The sequence below is a fragment of the Vespula vulgaris genome, chromosome 7 (genome assembly GCF_905475345.1).
Source record: "Vespula vulgaris chromosome 7, iyVesVulg1.1, whole genome shotgun sequence".
Classification (NCBI taxonomy): Eukaryota; Metazoa; Arthropoda; class Insecta; order Hymenoptera; family Vespidae; genus Vespula; species Vespula vulgaris.
Window position 1 is genome coordinate 6,210,944 of NC_066592.1, and position 12,749 is coordinate 6,223,692.

At 31.7% G+C, this 12,749-nt stretch overlaps 1 long non-coding RNA gene across 1 annotated transcript; it reads left to right on the forward strand.

The window, feature by feature from the left end:
• Nucleotides 1–11,466: 11,466 nt before the first annotated feature.
• On the forward strand, nt 11,467–12,389 carry LOC127065323 (uncharacterized). The gene is made up of 3 exons (XR_007781999.1): nt 11,467–11,649; nt 11,746–12,002; nt 12,094–12,389. It is a non-coding gene; the product is annotated as an uncharacterized LOC127065323 (long non-coding RNA).
• The last annotated feature ends 360 nt before the right edge of the window (nt 12,390–12,749 follow it).

Sequence of the window (12,749 nt, forward strand, 5' to 3'; positions counted from 1 at the left end):
CCTATTTCCCGAGAAAATGTTTTCCTACGGACTCTCTCTCTCTCTCTCTCTCTCTCTCTCTGTCTCTCACAGTTTTTATCTTTCCTTCAACTTTTCCCTTTATTTTTCTCTATCACACATTTATGTACACACGATCTTCTTCTATCTCCTTTTCTCTCTTTCTCTCTCTCTTTCTTCTCTTTTTTTCCTAGATCGAAGTAGAACTCCCTGTTCACCCCGTAGGATAGAACGAGGTGTGAAAAATGACGTGACGCGAGATGAAACGACTCGTCCTGGACGAAGCGAGGAATAATGGCGAAAGAAGACGACGAAGATCGAGTAGGAAAAGCGAAGAAGAGGAAGAAAAAGAAGAAGAAGCGACGCGTAACGCGTTCTCTGCGTATCGCATCGTTAAGCTTTGACTTTGTGAAAGGTGTTATACTTCCCGCTACAAGAGAACGAACGAGAGACTTTGCACGATAGAACGAACGTTCATCTCGATACATTTCAATGAAGTTACTCTTCCCATCTTGATCATCTCTCTAACTTTTCCTCTCTCGCTTTCTCTCTTGATTTCCTTGACTTGAACACATCCTTGAAACTGGAGGACGAAAATTACGACGGCGCAACGAATGATTATAACGAATCATTCTTGCGAATAAATCGCTCCTTCTCTTTTGTGTTACAAACTTCAATTAAACTACACTGAAATATATTCATTTATTTCATATTTCGAAAACGAAGATAAAAAGAAAGAAAGAGAATTTATTTCTTGTCAAGAAAGTGAAAGGATAAAGAATTCTACCATCTTTCCTAACTAAATGTAAGAATACAATAATAATAATAACAATAATAAATAATAGAGAAAGGAACAAACGAAACCATTATAAAATTATTTCAAAACCAGTCACCATCTACTCCCATTCGCGAAAGAATTTCCTTTTACCGTTCGTTTAAGAAGGACCGATTATCGTTTGATGTGAGAATCGAAGAGAGAAAGAGAAAGAGAGAGTTAGAAATAGATAGACAGATAGATAAATAAAGGGAGAGAGAGAGAGAGAGAGACAGTAGAGATACTCCCAGAAAGACGATCCATTTTTTCGCCTTCCCCTCTATCTTTCTATCTTACTCCTTTCTTTTCATCGTTATTTTTCAAACGACGAGACAGATTTCGCTTACGTCGAACTTAACTCCGCCGTATTGTTTGCAGCTCACGCTCTAGTACCTGACTAGGATGAAAGATCAGTTTATGATCGGGACCACCACTAGCGGAATAAGAGAGTAACATATATAGAGGCAAAGTGGTACTTAAGTACACGTTGGAGCCCATTATATGTTTACTACTAAAAGTTAAACGTGTTCTTTCTCTCTGGTACAAGAAGATATTCTTTTTCTCTTCTTTTTTGCGCCTACTCTATCTCTCTCTCTCTCACACACACACACACACACACTTTTTCTCTCTGTTTATGCGTGTGTAAGAAATCACATGAGCTTTCACTGATGAACGTAACATGAGAAAGAGATATCCTCTTTCTTATTAGAAAACGTAAAAAAAAGACGAGAAAAACTACTTTATCGTTGGCATCCGTCATCGTTTCATAAACTTAGTAGTCCAGTTAGAAAAATGTTCCGATTAAAGCTGATCATCATCTTTCATTCGAGGTATGAATAACTTCAAAGAAAATACCAAGTACAATCGCAATAGGCGAACACTTTTCCTACTATAAGCTTATCGCATCGATTTAAAAGTAAGTAAAGATTAGAATTCTCTTCGAGTAACTAAACAAATGAGTTAGAGCATAATAGAAATTTTTGTATACATTAAAAATAGTAGTACATCTAACGAAAGGAAGAAAAGATATTTGAGATTATACTACTCCGAAGGAATAAACCTAAATTGAATAGAAACTATACTATATAAACTGAAATATTTAAACAGCATTAGAATAAATAAGAACAAATAGGGGTAATGATGCGCGAAGAATTTTTCAGTGCTTTTCTTAGATTTTTACTATATTTAATATGTTTATCACTCGAAATATAATTCACAACGTAAAATGTAAGTACTTAATGCAAGGTCAGAATTAAAACGAAAAGCTTCAAGAAACGCACTGAAATATGCAGCCACTCGCCCGGCAGTACTTACGTTATACGATTTACCATCAGATTTCAATATATCGCAAGTAATACCGACCCAGGTCTCACCGCGTGGAGGTTGCTGCATTTGGAGACCCGCGGGCTAAAATAACATACTAATTAATCGCGTTTAATGAATCTTCTATCGACCAGATCGTAGTCGATCGAGGGTTCATCAACCGCGATTTTGCCCTAACCTACCCGTAGGAAAAAGTCTGGATCCTTTACTAATTATGTTAAAAATATTTGTAAAGTTTTACAAGACTATTACGACATAATTAATCGATATAATTATTACATGTAATTTGTACATCCCGGAATGATAATAAATAAAAAATACATGTATTTTATAATCATTACTACTTTACATTTACAATAATTATATTATATGTTACTGATAAATCTAAAGTTGGAAATTTCAAAATTAAGTAAGATAATTAATTCATAAGTAAATGCCAACATAAGAAATTACAACTAATGGACTTCAGTTATGAATCAACAATATATATCCAGACCTTTCAAACTCTCTTGCTTACTAAGTGACAGATAGTTGACCGATCTACCATTTTTGCCATAAATTAGCCTTAAAGATAAAACAAACTTAAAATTAGATCCATAATATTACTCTTAATATAAATGTGCTAAAGCGTAAAAAATGAAGCATTAGAACCCCAATCTGCATCAAGCCTCATGCATCATAATTATACTCTTATGAAGATGCATGCAATAAACTAATGAAATTTTTAAAAACTTATTAATATACTTTACCAATTTATAAAATAGTATATAATACCAAATTATTCTGAGTTATTATAATCTTATTATTATAGCATAGTTTTATTCTAATTCTATATTACTTCCTATAATATCAATTTCGTCATTATCAAGTACCTGAAAAATTAAACATAGTGTATATAAAACAAATCATAAAAATTGACAGAATAAAACTGTAAAAGTATGCAATTTCATTCCGTGTGCCTATCGATATTATTAATATAAAAAACAAACCACACATATCACCCATGCAACAACTGAGGGTGTAGACCTGAAACATATAATCTTTTCATTGATTAAACCTTCTTTTAATAAAAATCTTTAAAATCTTTGGTACATCCCACCAATATTTGAAATTATATTGGTTATAATTACTATTGAAATTATATTTACAAAAACAAATTGTAAATAATTGAATTTAACATTTTGTGTTTATCTTCAGAAATGCATATATGCATAAATACATATTTCAAACAGCAGCCATCTCAGGCGCTCTAATATGCGAATATCGAAAAAGTCTGATGTTCACAAATCCAACGATGATCACCTGTAACAAAAAGAAAATACATTAATCATTCAATCAATATACAAAAGTATGAAATATAGTACGTCCACTTGACGTCCAAATATGTAGATGCATTTTTTAATTTAATTCCCTATCTATTTTTATCAATCACGTTGCAATAAGATAAAATTTAAACGCGTGACTCTACATTATAACTTATGATGATTAAACAATAGAAAAAGATTTAAAATATTAGTATTATGAATAAAAATAAAATATATATGAATTATATTATCAATCAAATTAAATATTGTATAAGAATAATTACTACAACGTCTACGATAATTAATCAATTTACAAAATCTAATAATATGGGAATCTAGGATTCTATGCTAGATTCGGACTAATATGCGAAGTATTTCGGGATCTAAATAACTACAAACTTATGCATCTATTGGACGATTCAGGCACGCATTTTACGTGCGAAGAAGATGGAATAGCCCATCGTCTCCAGTTATAACAATTACTACTGACGAGCAAAATGACAACGTGGTAAAAAACTAGAAAAATATGATAAGACCACGAGTCATTCTCAAAGGAAGATATTATGATCCTCTGAAAAGATGACTCGTTGTCGATAGTTGCCCTCTTGAGCCACAATTCGTGGGGGCCTCTTCGGCATATAGCCTCTTCTTTTCGTCGTGCCTTAACAACTGCTATAGGGCATTTCCTAACAAGAAGTGCAACGTATAAAAAAAATTATGAATAAAAGCTTATTATACACTTTACGAACTATCCTAGTCTGTGGACGATAAATGCATCGAAAGAATGCAATAATCGTACGCGTTTACACAGACACATTTATTCGAATGCCCAAGCAGATATTTAATCTAACCGATGAATCTATTATTAACACTTCGCATTAGACAAATTAAAAAGTATCGAGACAAAGCTATAAAATAATTATTACATTTTATGGTCTTATTCTTTTGTAGGACCAAGTTTACTTTGTATCTTTACTATTTTTACTTTACTATATCTATACGTACAAAAAGCTATATATTCTTTATAAGAAACAAACCACGAAAAAGAGTGCGAAGTGTTAATATACTTAATACTAAGTATCCAACACGTCTAAAAATCTTTGCTGATTCGAAAGAAAGAAATTTTCAAGCAAATGCAAAGACTTTTAAACTGTTTGATACTGATAGGTATATCATGCCATACAGAGCATCAGCAAAATAAGAAGGAAAAAAAACAGACATGCTGAATAATTCTAAGATTTGCTGAAACTTTGCCTAATATCCGGACACGGCGCATTCCACTCCTGAGTGGAAATTACAACATATCGTATCCGGTCCTACCTACTTAAAATTAAAGACACAGTCACACAGAAAAAGATATGCTACCTGCCTGCCTATCACCTATATTTAAAAAGTGCAAACATTCATACCAACACATACACTCCACGGTTCTCTCACACTCCACCAGGGCGCAAAAGCCTACACTAGAGAGCATGCCCCGGGGCACCTCCGACACCCTAGTTCAACCACGTATTTTTTCTAATATATTAGGAGTACGTACCAGTTGCTGAAATCGACTGTCAAGGCTAATGATTATTGCGTAAATGACTAAAGAAAATAATACTCGTACATGCTAGTATATATACATACTAGTGATATACGAGTACTTCCATGCAACATGTGATAATTCGACTACGCAAAACGATAAAAATAATAATATATTACTATAGTAGTATATATATTCATTCAGAAGTTACCGCGTAACGATGTACAATACACCACCTAGCACGAACATACAGATGCAACGTACACCGTGCTCAATCACTAACGCTATGACAGTCGCCAATATGGGAAAACTTAAAATTAAACCCATACTAACTGTTTCTCACCTATACGCATACACCTGGGCACACGCATAGATGAGAACGCAGAAAGCATGGGAGGGAGAAACGGGAATTAGTTCATTAGAAGCTGAAAATCCTGATCTAAAAATAGATTAACTTATTCTAGGGCCTACGGGCTATGACTCTACAAGTCTCTTTGTTTTTTATTAACAATGGCTCTACTCGACTTTTTTCTTTCAAAAACAATGACTCTATTGAGACTTTTCTTTTGTGAAAACAGATTGAATATTTCATTAGTTTTTCATGTAACAATGATCAAAATACCTCGGACGATTCCTTTTAACAAGCGACTATTCTAATTAAAGAACACAATCATGATCCATCACTTGTCTTCCGGAATCTATCCGTCGCGTATGTCTTCTTGTTCATTTTTTACTACATCCATATCGATATATCGAGGTAAATCCTTATTATATATACTAAGTTACGAACAATGCACGAGGTAGACTACATGCTTTTCTGATGAAATCTGGTATATAGGTATCCGATTACAAACTGGCATCACGAGCAGATATGAAGAAGAGTGCTTACTAATGGCACTATTAATTAATCGAACCGTTGAAACAAGAAGACCCTATCCTGAGCTAATAAAAATAAGCATGCACAATAGATATAGACAATGAAAATACATAAACGATTAAAAATTTACCACTCGCGAGTAAATCCAAAAGAGGAATTACTCACGGTCGTGCTCGTCAATAATTTGTTTAAAAAATTACAACCAGTAACCCGTGCCGATATGGACCTTTCATCCTCAGCATGATGGGCACTGGAGGGACTTAAAATTTTTCACTCACTACTTAAGAAGTTCTGCGACGGCTCCAAAACACTCGTACTCCATGTAACTTCAGATTCAAGAAGGATGATCCGTAGAAAGTTGAAAAGGAAGTAAGTTGATATCGAAGTAAGTTGATATCGAAGTAAGTTGAAAATAAAGTAGCTCAACATCGTTGTAGACTGGTAAGGCACGATCGTAATCGTAATCTGTAAAAAAAATTGTAAACGAAATTTCATTAAATTTGCAATAGAATAACTGAAATTATTAGATATTAAATCTATAAATTAACTTACCAATATTATTTCTTAAAAGAAGCATATTCATTTCTTCGATTATCTTCAATGATGCACTGACTCTAATACGCGAATTTATTTTAAATGTACTTCTATTTAATCAACTAATTTAAATATAGAAATAAATAGTAACGACGAGAACGAACACTGACTCTAATACTTTATAAGAACTAAACAGCTGAAACATACAATATATTATTGAACAAAGAACAATAAAACATTTCCTGTAAATCATTTCTGAAGATAACACATTAAAAAATATATTATCTAAAAATATCGATCATTATGTATATCTTACAAATTGAATTTAATATATTATGAAAATTTAAAATATTAAAAGCTAAGTATTTTTGAAATGTACCAAAGTATGCAGCCATTTGCGCGATATTGCTTGCTTTGTGTTTTAAGATACAAACTCAAACAATATCGACCTTTCACAGTTAATAACATAGGGAGTCTGAATTGTTAATATAAATCTAATAAATTTTCTGAAATAAAATAATAGCTGCAGGAGTAAATTCAATAATGAATAATCCAAAAAGTATCCAAATTCCTATGCCATCCTATGAAATAATAAAGTTTTTACTATATTAAAGTAATTGTGTTAAGTTAAAGTAGAAAAAGTTTTGTAATAAAATGCATAATTAGAACGAAATTAATCTGCACTTCGATCTGTACTCATCCAAATGTTATATAGGAATAAAGACTTCTCCACTGACCTCGAAAAAGTTCGAACACTGCACTGTTTTTGTTTTAATATCAGTCGACGAATTTTTTGATATGCTTCACACAACCTAATGTTTTCTCCATGCGATATATTACCTATCTGTCTCTATTAAGCCTAGCTAGATGTATTAAAGTGAGATGAACTAACTTGGATGTATCGAGGAGATGTATTTGTCGGGCTGTACTGTAGTTCGTGAAATTCGTAGAAATCTGAAATATGTGAGATCATATTACCGTAGGCGAGATTAAAAGTGTACGTAATGTGTAGGGAATATCCGTAGATGGATGTTTTGTGTAGTATGTGATATAGTTAGTATATATATTATCGTATACCTAGTACGTATATATATACATATATATATGTTGGATACTACATATATGTACATAAATATGCGTCCTTACTTTATTGCTATGTACATATGTATTCGTATATAAAATAGTCTCCATGTGTGCGTGTACGTGACTGTGTGTGTGTGTGTGTTGTGTGCTTGCTTGCACGTATATATATGATCTTATATAACATTGAATTTACTACAAAATATCAATCGATTATAATTATTAACGCAAAATTATTGATCAGAGGATCATTAAAAAGCTAGGGAAGTATCGATATTGTGCAAATAAAACAGGAAAATTGGAGAGAAAGTACGACGTCAAAGCTCTCCGGGAGATCTACGAGAGACGGATTTTATTTTCGCGAATATCTTTTTAACGCGATGATGTTCAGACTTGCGAACGCGGCCTCATGAAAATCGTGCGTTTGGCTATCGATTGATATATAGGAAGAGGATGTACGTTAGAAAAAATTTACTAATTACCTGTAATTATGCGGAGCGACGAAACACCGTGTACATTCGTCACTGCGTCGAAGATGGCGACTAGCCACTGACAAGGAAGGAAAGTAGATCCTGTGACGTCATCACAGATACATCGCCAGTCAAGTCCAATATTATTTTTTTACAATTAAAAGTAATAAACACTTATATTATAAATATATAGAAGTATGAAAAGCATGACAAATGTAATTAATTCGACTTTTTAATACAGACAATAATTTCCTAATTAAATAATGATATTTTTTGAAGATGTAGAAATATAAAATGGACACTCGCTTGTATCAGGTCTACGCACACCATCCTTATGCTTTCTATACTATGTATGAAATGACGAGTAATTAATACATCGAATAATTCGATGAATATATGTAATACACTGATTGTATATTGCGATCGGAATAAAAAATCGACACGAAAACATTGATATATATTTTCGGACTTCCAATAACTGCACTAACAATTACCTAATTGGAATTAAAACCAAAGCTGGACGGATGTATTAACTTATATAAATACCAAAGCTGAACGTATATACTAACCAACATAAATTTCAAGAGTTGGACTGATGTACTAACCATCTTTATTCCAAAAACTGTACTTACATACTAACCTGTATAAATTTTAAGAACATGATTGATACTGACCTATGTAATTTCTTAGGAAATACCTCGATGAAATATTTTCGATGAGAAAGTAAATGATGAAAAAACTTGTATTTTTGCACACGGACGTATACATGAATATCGAGCTCGACAACGCGTACATACTAATAATAAGTATTTTTCTTATACATATATCTACGTATATATGGATAAATTTTTCAGAATCCAAGATTTCGATCGTATTATGTGTAAAACATGCAGATATGTTTCGCGGGAATCTACATATTTCAGACAGGAACTTTAAGTGCTCTAATACAAAAATAATTATCAATCATCATAATAGAACCGATTGATAATAATTTTAATTGATTTCATTTACGATTATATATTATATTCTATGATATTTTTCGATAAAGTATTAAGAGAAGTAAATAAATTTTTTAGAGCATTATGTTTTTAGGATACGTAATGCATATGCGTCGCTCGTATCGTTTACCTTCACTATATAGATGACGTCATTACTGTTTTAATTCGTACGAATCGTCCTCGTTAATTGTAGGTAATTAGTAGATTTTTTTCTATCGCAATTTTTCTTGCTACATATCAATCGATAGTTAAACACGGGATTTTTATAGGACTGCGTTCGTAAATCAGGGAGTCATCGCGTTTAAAAGATTCGCGAAAATAAAATCTACGTCATCGTAGATACTTCGATGTACTTTTGTGTCGTACTTTTCCTTCAATTTCCTTGTTTTATTTTCACGATATTGATAGTTCTCTTGCTTTTTATTGATGCTCTGATCTATAATTTTGCATTAATAGTTGTGAAAAATATTTATTATTATCATCTGCACCTCATCGAACTTGACATTCGTGTGTGCACTGATTGTGTGAATAAATATGAGTTTGTTTCACTACATTAAAAACAAGTATTTTTTAAGAAATTATATGTATCAGTACATCCAGTTCATGAAATTTATATAGCTTAGTATGTCAGTCCAGTTTTGGAATTAAGATGGTTAGTATATCAGTCCAGCTCTTGAAATTTATGTTGGTTAGTATATACGTCTAGCTTTGGAATTTATATAAGTTAATACATCCGTCCAGCTTTGATTTTAATTCTAATTACGTAATATGTTAGTACAGTTATTGGAAGTCCGAAAAAATATATCAATGTTTCGTGTCAATTTTTTATTCCGATCGCAATATACAATCAGTGTATTACATATATTCACCGAATTATTCGATGTATTAATTACTCGTCATTTCATACATAGTATAGAAAGCATAAGGATGGTGTGCGTAGACCTGATACAAGCGAGTGTCCATTTTATATTTCTACATCTTCAAAAAATATCATTATTTAATTAGGAAATTATTGTCTGTATTAAAAAGTCGAATTAATTACATTTGTCATGCTTTTCATACTTCTATATATTTATAATATAAGTGTTTATTACTTTTAATTATAAAAAATAACATTTGACTTGACTGGCAATGTATCTGTGATGACGTCACAGGATCTACTTTCCTTCCTTGTCAGTGGCTAGTCGCCATCTTCGACGCAGTGACGAATGTACACGGTGTTTCGTCGCTCCGCATAATTATAGGTAATTAGTAAATTTTTTCTAACGTACATCCTCTTTCTATATATCAATCGATAGCCAAACGCACGATTTTCATGAGGCCGCGTTCGCAAGTCTGGGCATCATCGCGTTAAAAAGATATTCGTGAAAATAAAATCCGTCTCTCGTAAATCTCCCGGGAAGCTTCGGCATCTACTTTTTCTTCAATTTTTCTGTTTTATTTACACAATATTGATACTTCCCTCGTTTTTTAATGATCTTTTGATAAATAATATTGTGTTAATAATTGTGATCGATTGATATTTTGCATTAAATCCATTTTTCATATACGATTATACGCACACACACACACACACACACAGTTGGTATACCATCATATATACACACACATACATATAGTATATGCTACGTGTTGTGTATATATACATATATAGAATAATAATAATAAGTACACAAACACACCTCCAGATATTTCCTACACATATTACGTAATACTTTTAATCTTCTTCTATAGTAATATGATTTTATATTTTTCAGATTTCTAAGAATTTCTCCATCTACAATACAGAGCGACAAATATCCAGTTTATACATCTCTCCGACACAAGTAAGTTTTTCTCACTTTATTGCATATGGAGAGATAGGTAACATATGGCATAGAGAAAATATCAGATTGTGTATTTCGAAGAAAATCGCCAACTGATATAAAAACAAAAACAGTCGAGCATTCGAACTCTCACAAGGCTAGAGGAGAGATCTTTATTCCTATATAACATTTGAACGAATACAGATCAAAGTACACATTAATATGGTTTTTACTTTTATGCATTTTATTACAAAGCTTTTTCTATTTTAACTAAAACAATTACTTTATATTGTAAAAACTTTATTATTTTATAACATGGCATAGGAATTTGGATACTTTTTAGGTTATTTGTCATCGAATTTACTCCTGCAACTATTATTTTATTTTAGAATTATTACATATTACGACAGAATTTATTACATTTTTATTAAGAATTGGGTCTCCGTATGCAGTTACCCGCAAGTGGTGAGACCTGGGCAATCGATATTGTTCGAATTTGTATCTTAAAATATAAAGCAAGCAATATCGAGCAAATAGCTGCATACTTTGATACATTAAAAAAATACTTAGCTTTTAATAATTTAAATTTTCATAATATATTAAATTCAATTTGTAAGATATACATAATGATCTATATTTTTAGATAATATATTTTCTAATGTGTTGCCTTCAGAAATGATTTACAAGAAATGTTTTATTGTTGTTTGTTCAATAATATATTGTATGTTTCAGCTTTTTAGTTCTTATAAAGTATTCGAGTCAGTGTTTGTTCACGTCATTGCTATTTATTTCTATATTTAAATTAGTTTATTACATAAAAGTATATTTAAAGTAAATTCGGGTATTAGAGTCAGTGTTGTCAGATATTTTTCATCATCTTAAGGCAGGATGCTCATCGTGCAAAGGATGTATGAAAACTTCAGTAAGTAAATTTCTTTTTTAAACATTTCATTAATAATAAAAATCTTTTATTATATTAATGATATTAATAACTTTGTTTTTTTTTTCCTTATTTCAGATCATCATTATAATCCTGACTACAGCTACACATGTGTTTATTTAAAGTAGTTTGCATTGTGTTATTTAAATTTTAGTAATATAGCTAGAGCACTTAAATTAATTGAAAATAAAGTACTTAGTTATATAGTCAGGATTTGTTCATATAAAGTATTAATTTTCTTTTCAAACAGTCGTACTGACTGTTCGCGTATTAGAATCAGTGCATCATTAAAGATGATCGAGAAATTAATATTCTTCTTCTATAGAATAACATTGGTAAGCTAATTTATAAATTTGATATCTAATCGTTTCATTGTTATTCTATTGCAATAAATTTCATAAAAATTTGTTGACAATCTTTTTACAGATAATCATTATAATTGTGCCTTACCAGTTTACAATGATGTAGAGCTACTTCATTTTCAACTTACTTCGATATCAACTTACTTCCTTTTCAACTTTCTACGGATCATCCTTCTTGAATCTGAAGTTACATGGAGTACGAGTGTTTTGGAGCCGTCGCAGAACTTCTTAAGTAGTGAGTGAAAAATTTTAAGTCCCTCCAGTGCCCATCATGCTGAGGATGAAAGGTCCATATCGGCACGGGTTACTGGTTGTAATTTTTTAAACAAATTATTGATCAGCACGACCGTGAGTAATTCCTCTTTTGGATTTACTCGCGAGTGGTAAATTTTTAATCGTTTATGTATTTTCATTGTCTATATCTATTGTGCATGCTTATTTTTATTAGCTCAGGATAGGGTCTTCTTGTTTCAACGGTTCGATTAATTAATAGTGCCATTAGTAAGCACTCTTCTTCATATCTGCTCGTGATGCCAGTATGTAATCGGATACCTATATACCAGATTTCATCAGAAAAGCATGTGGTCTACCTCGTGCATTGTTCGTAACTTAGTATATATAATCACGATTTACCTCGATATATCGATATGGATGTAGTAAAAAATGAACAAGAAGACATGCGACGGATAGATTCCGGAAGACAAGTGATGGATCATGATT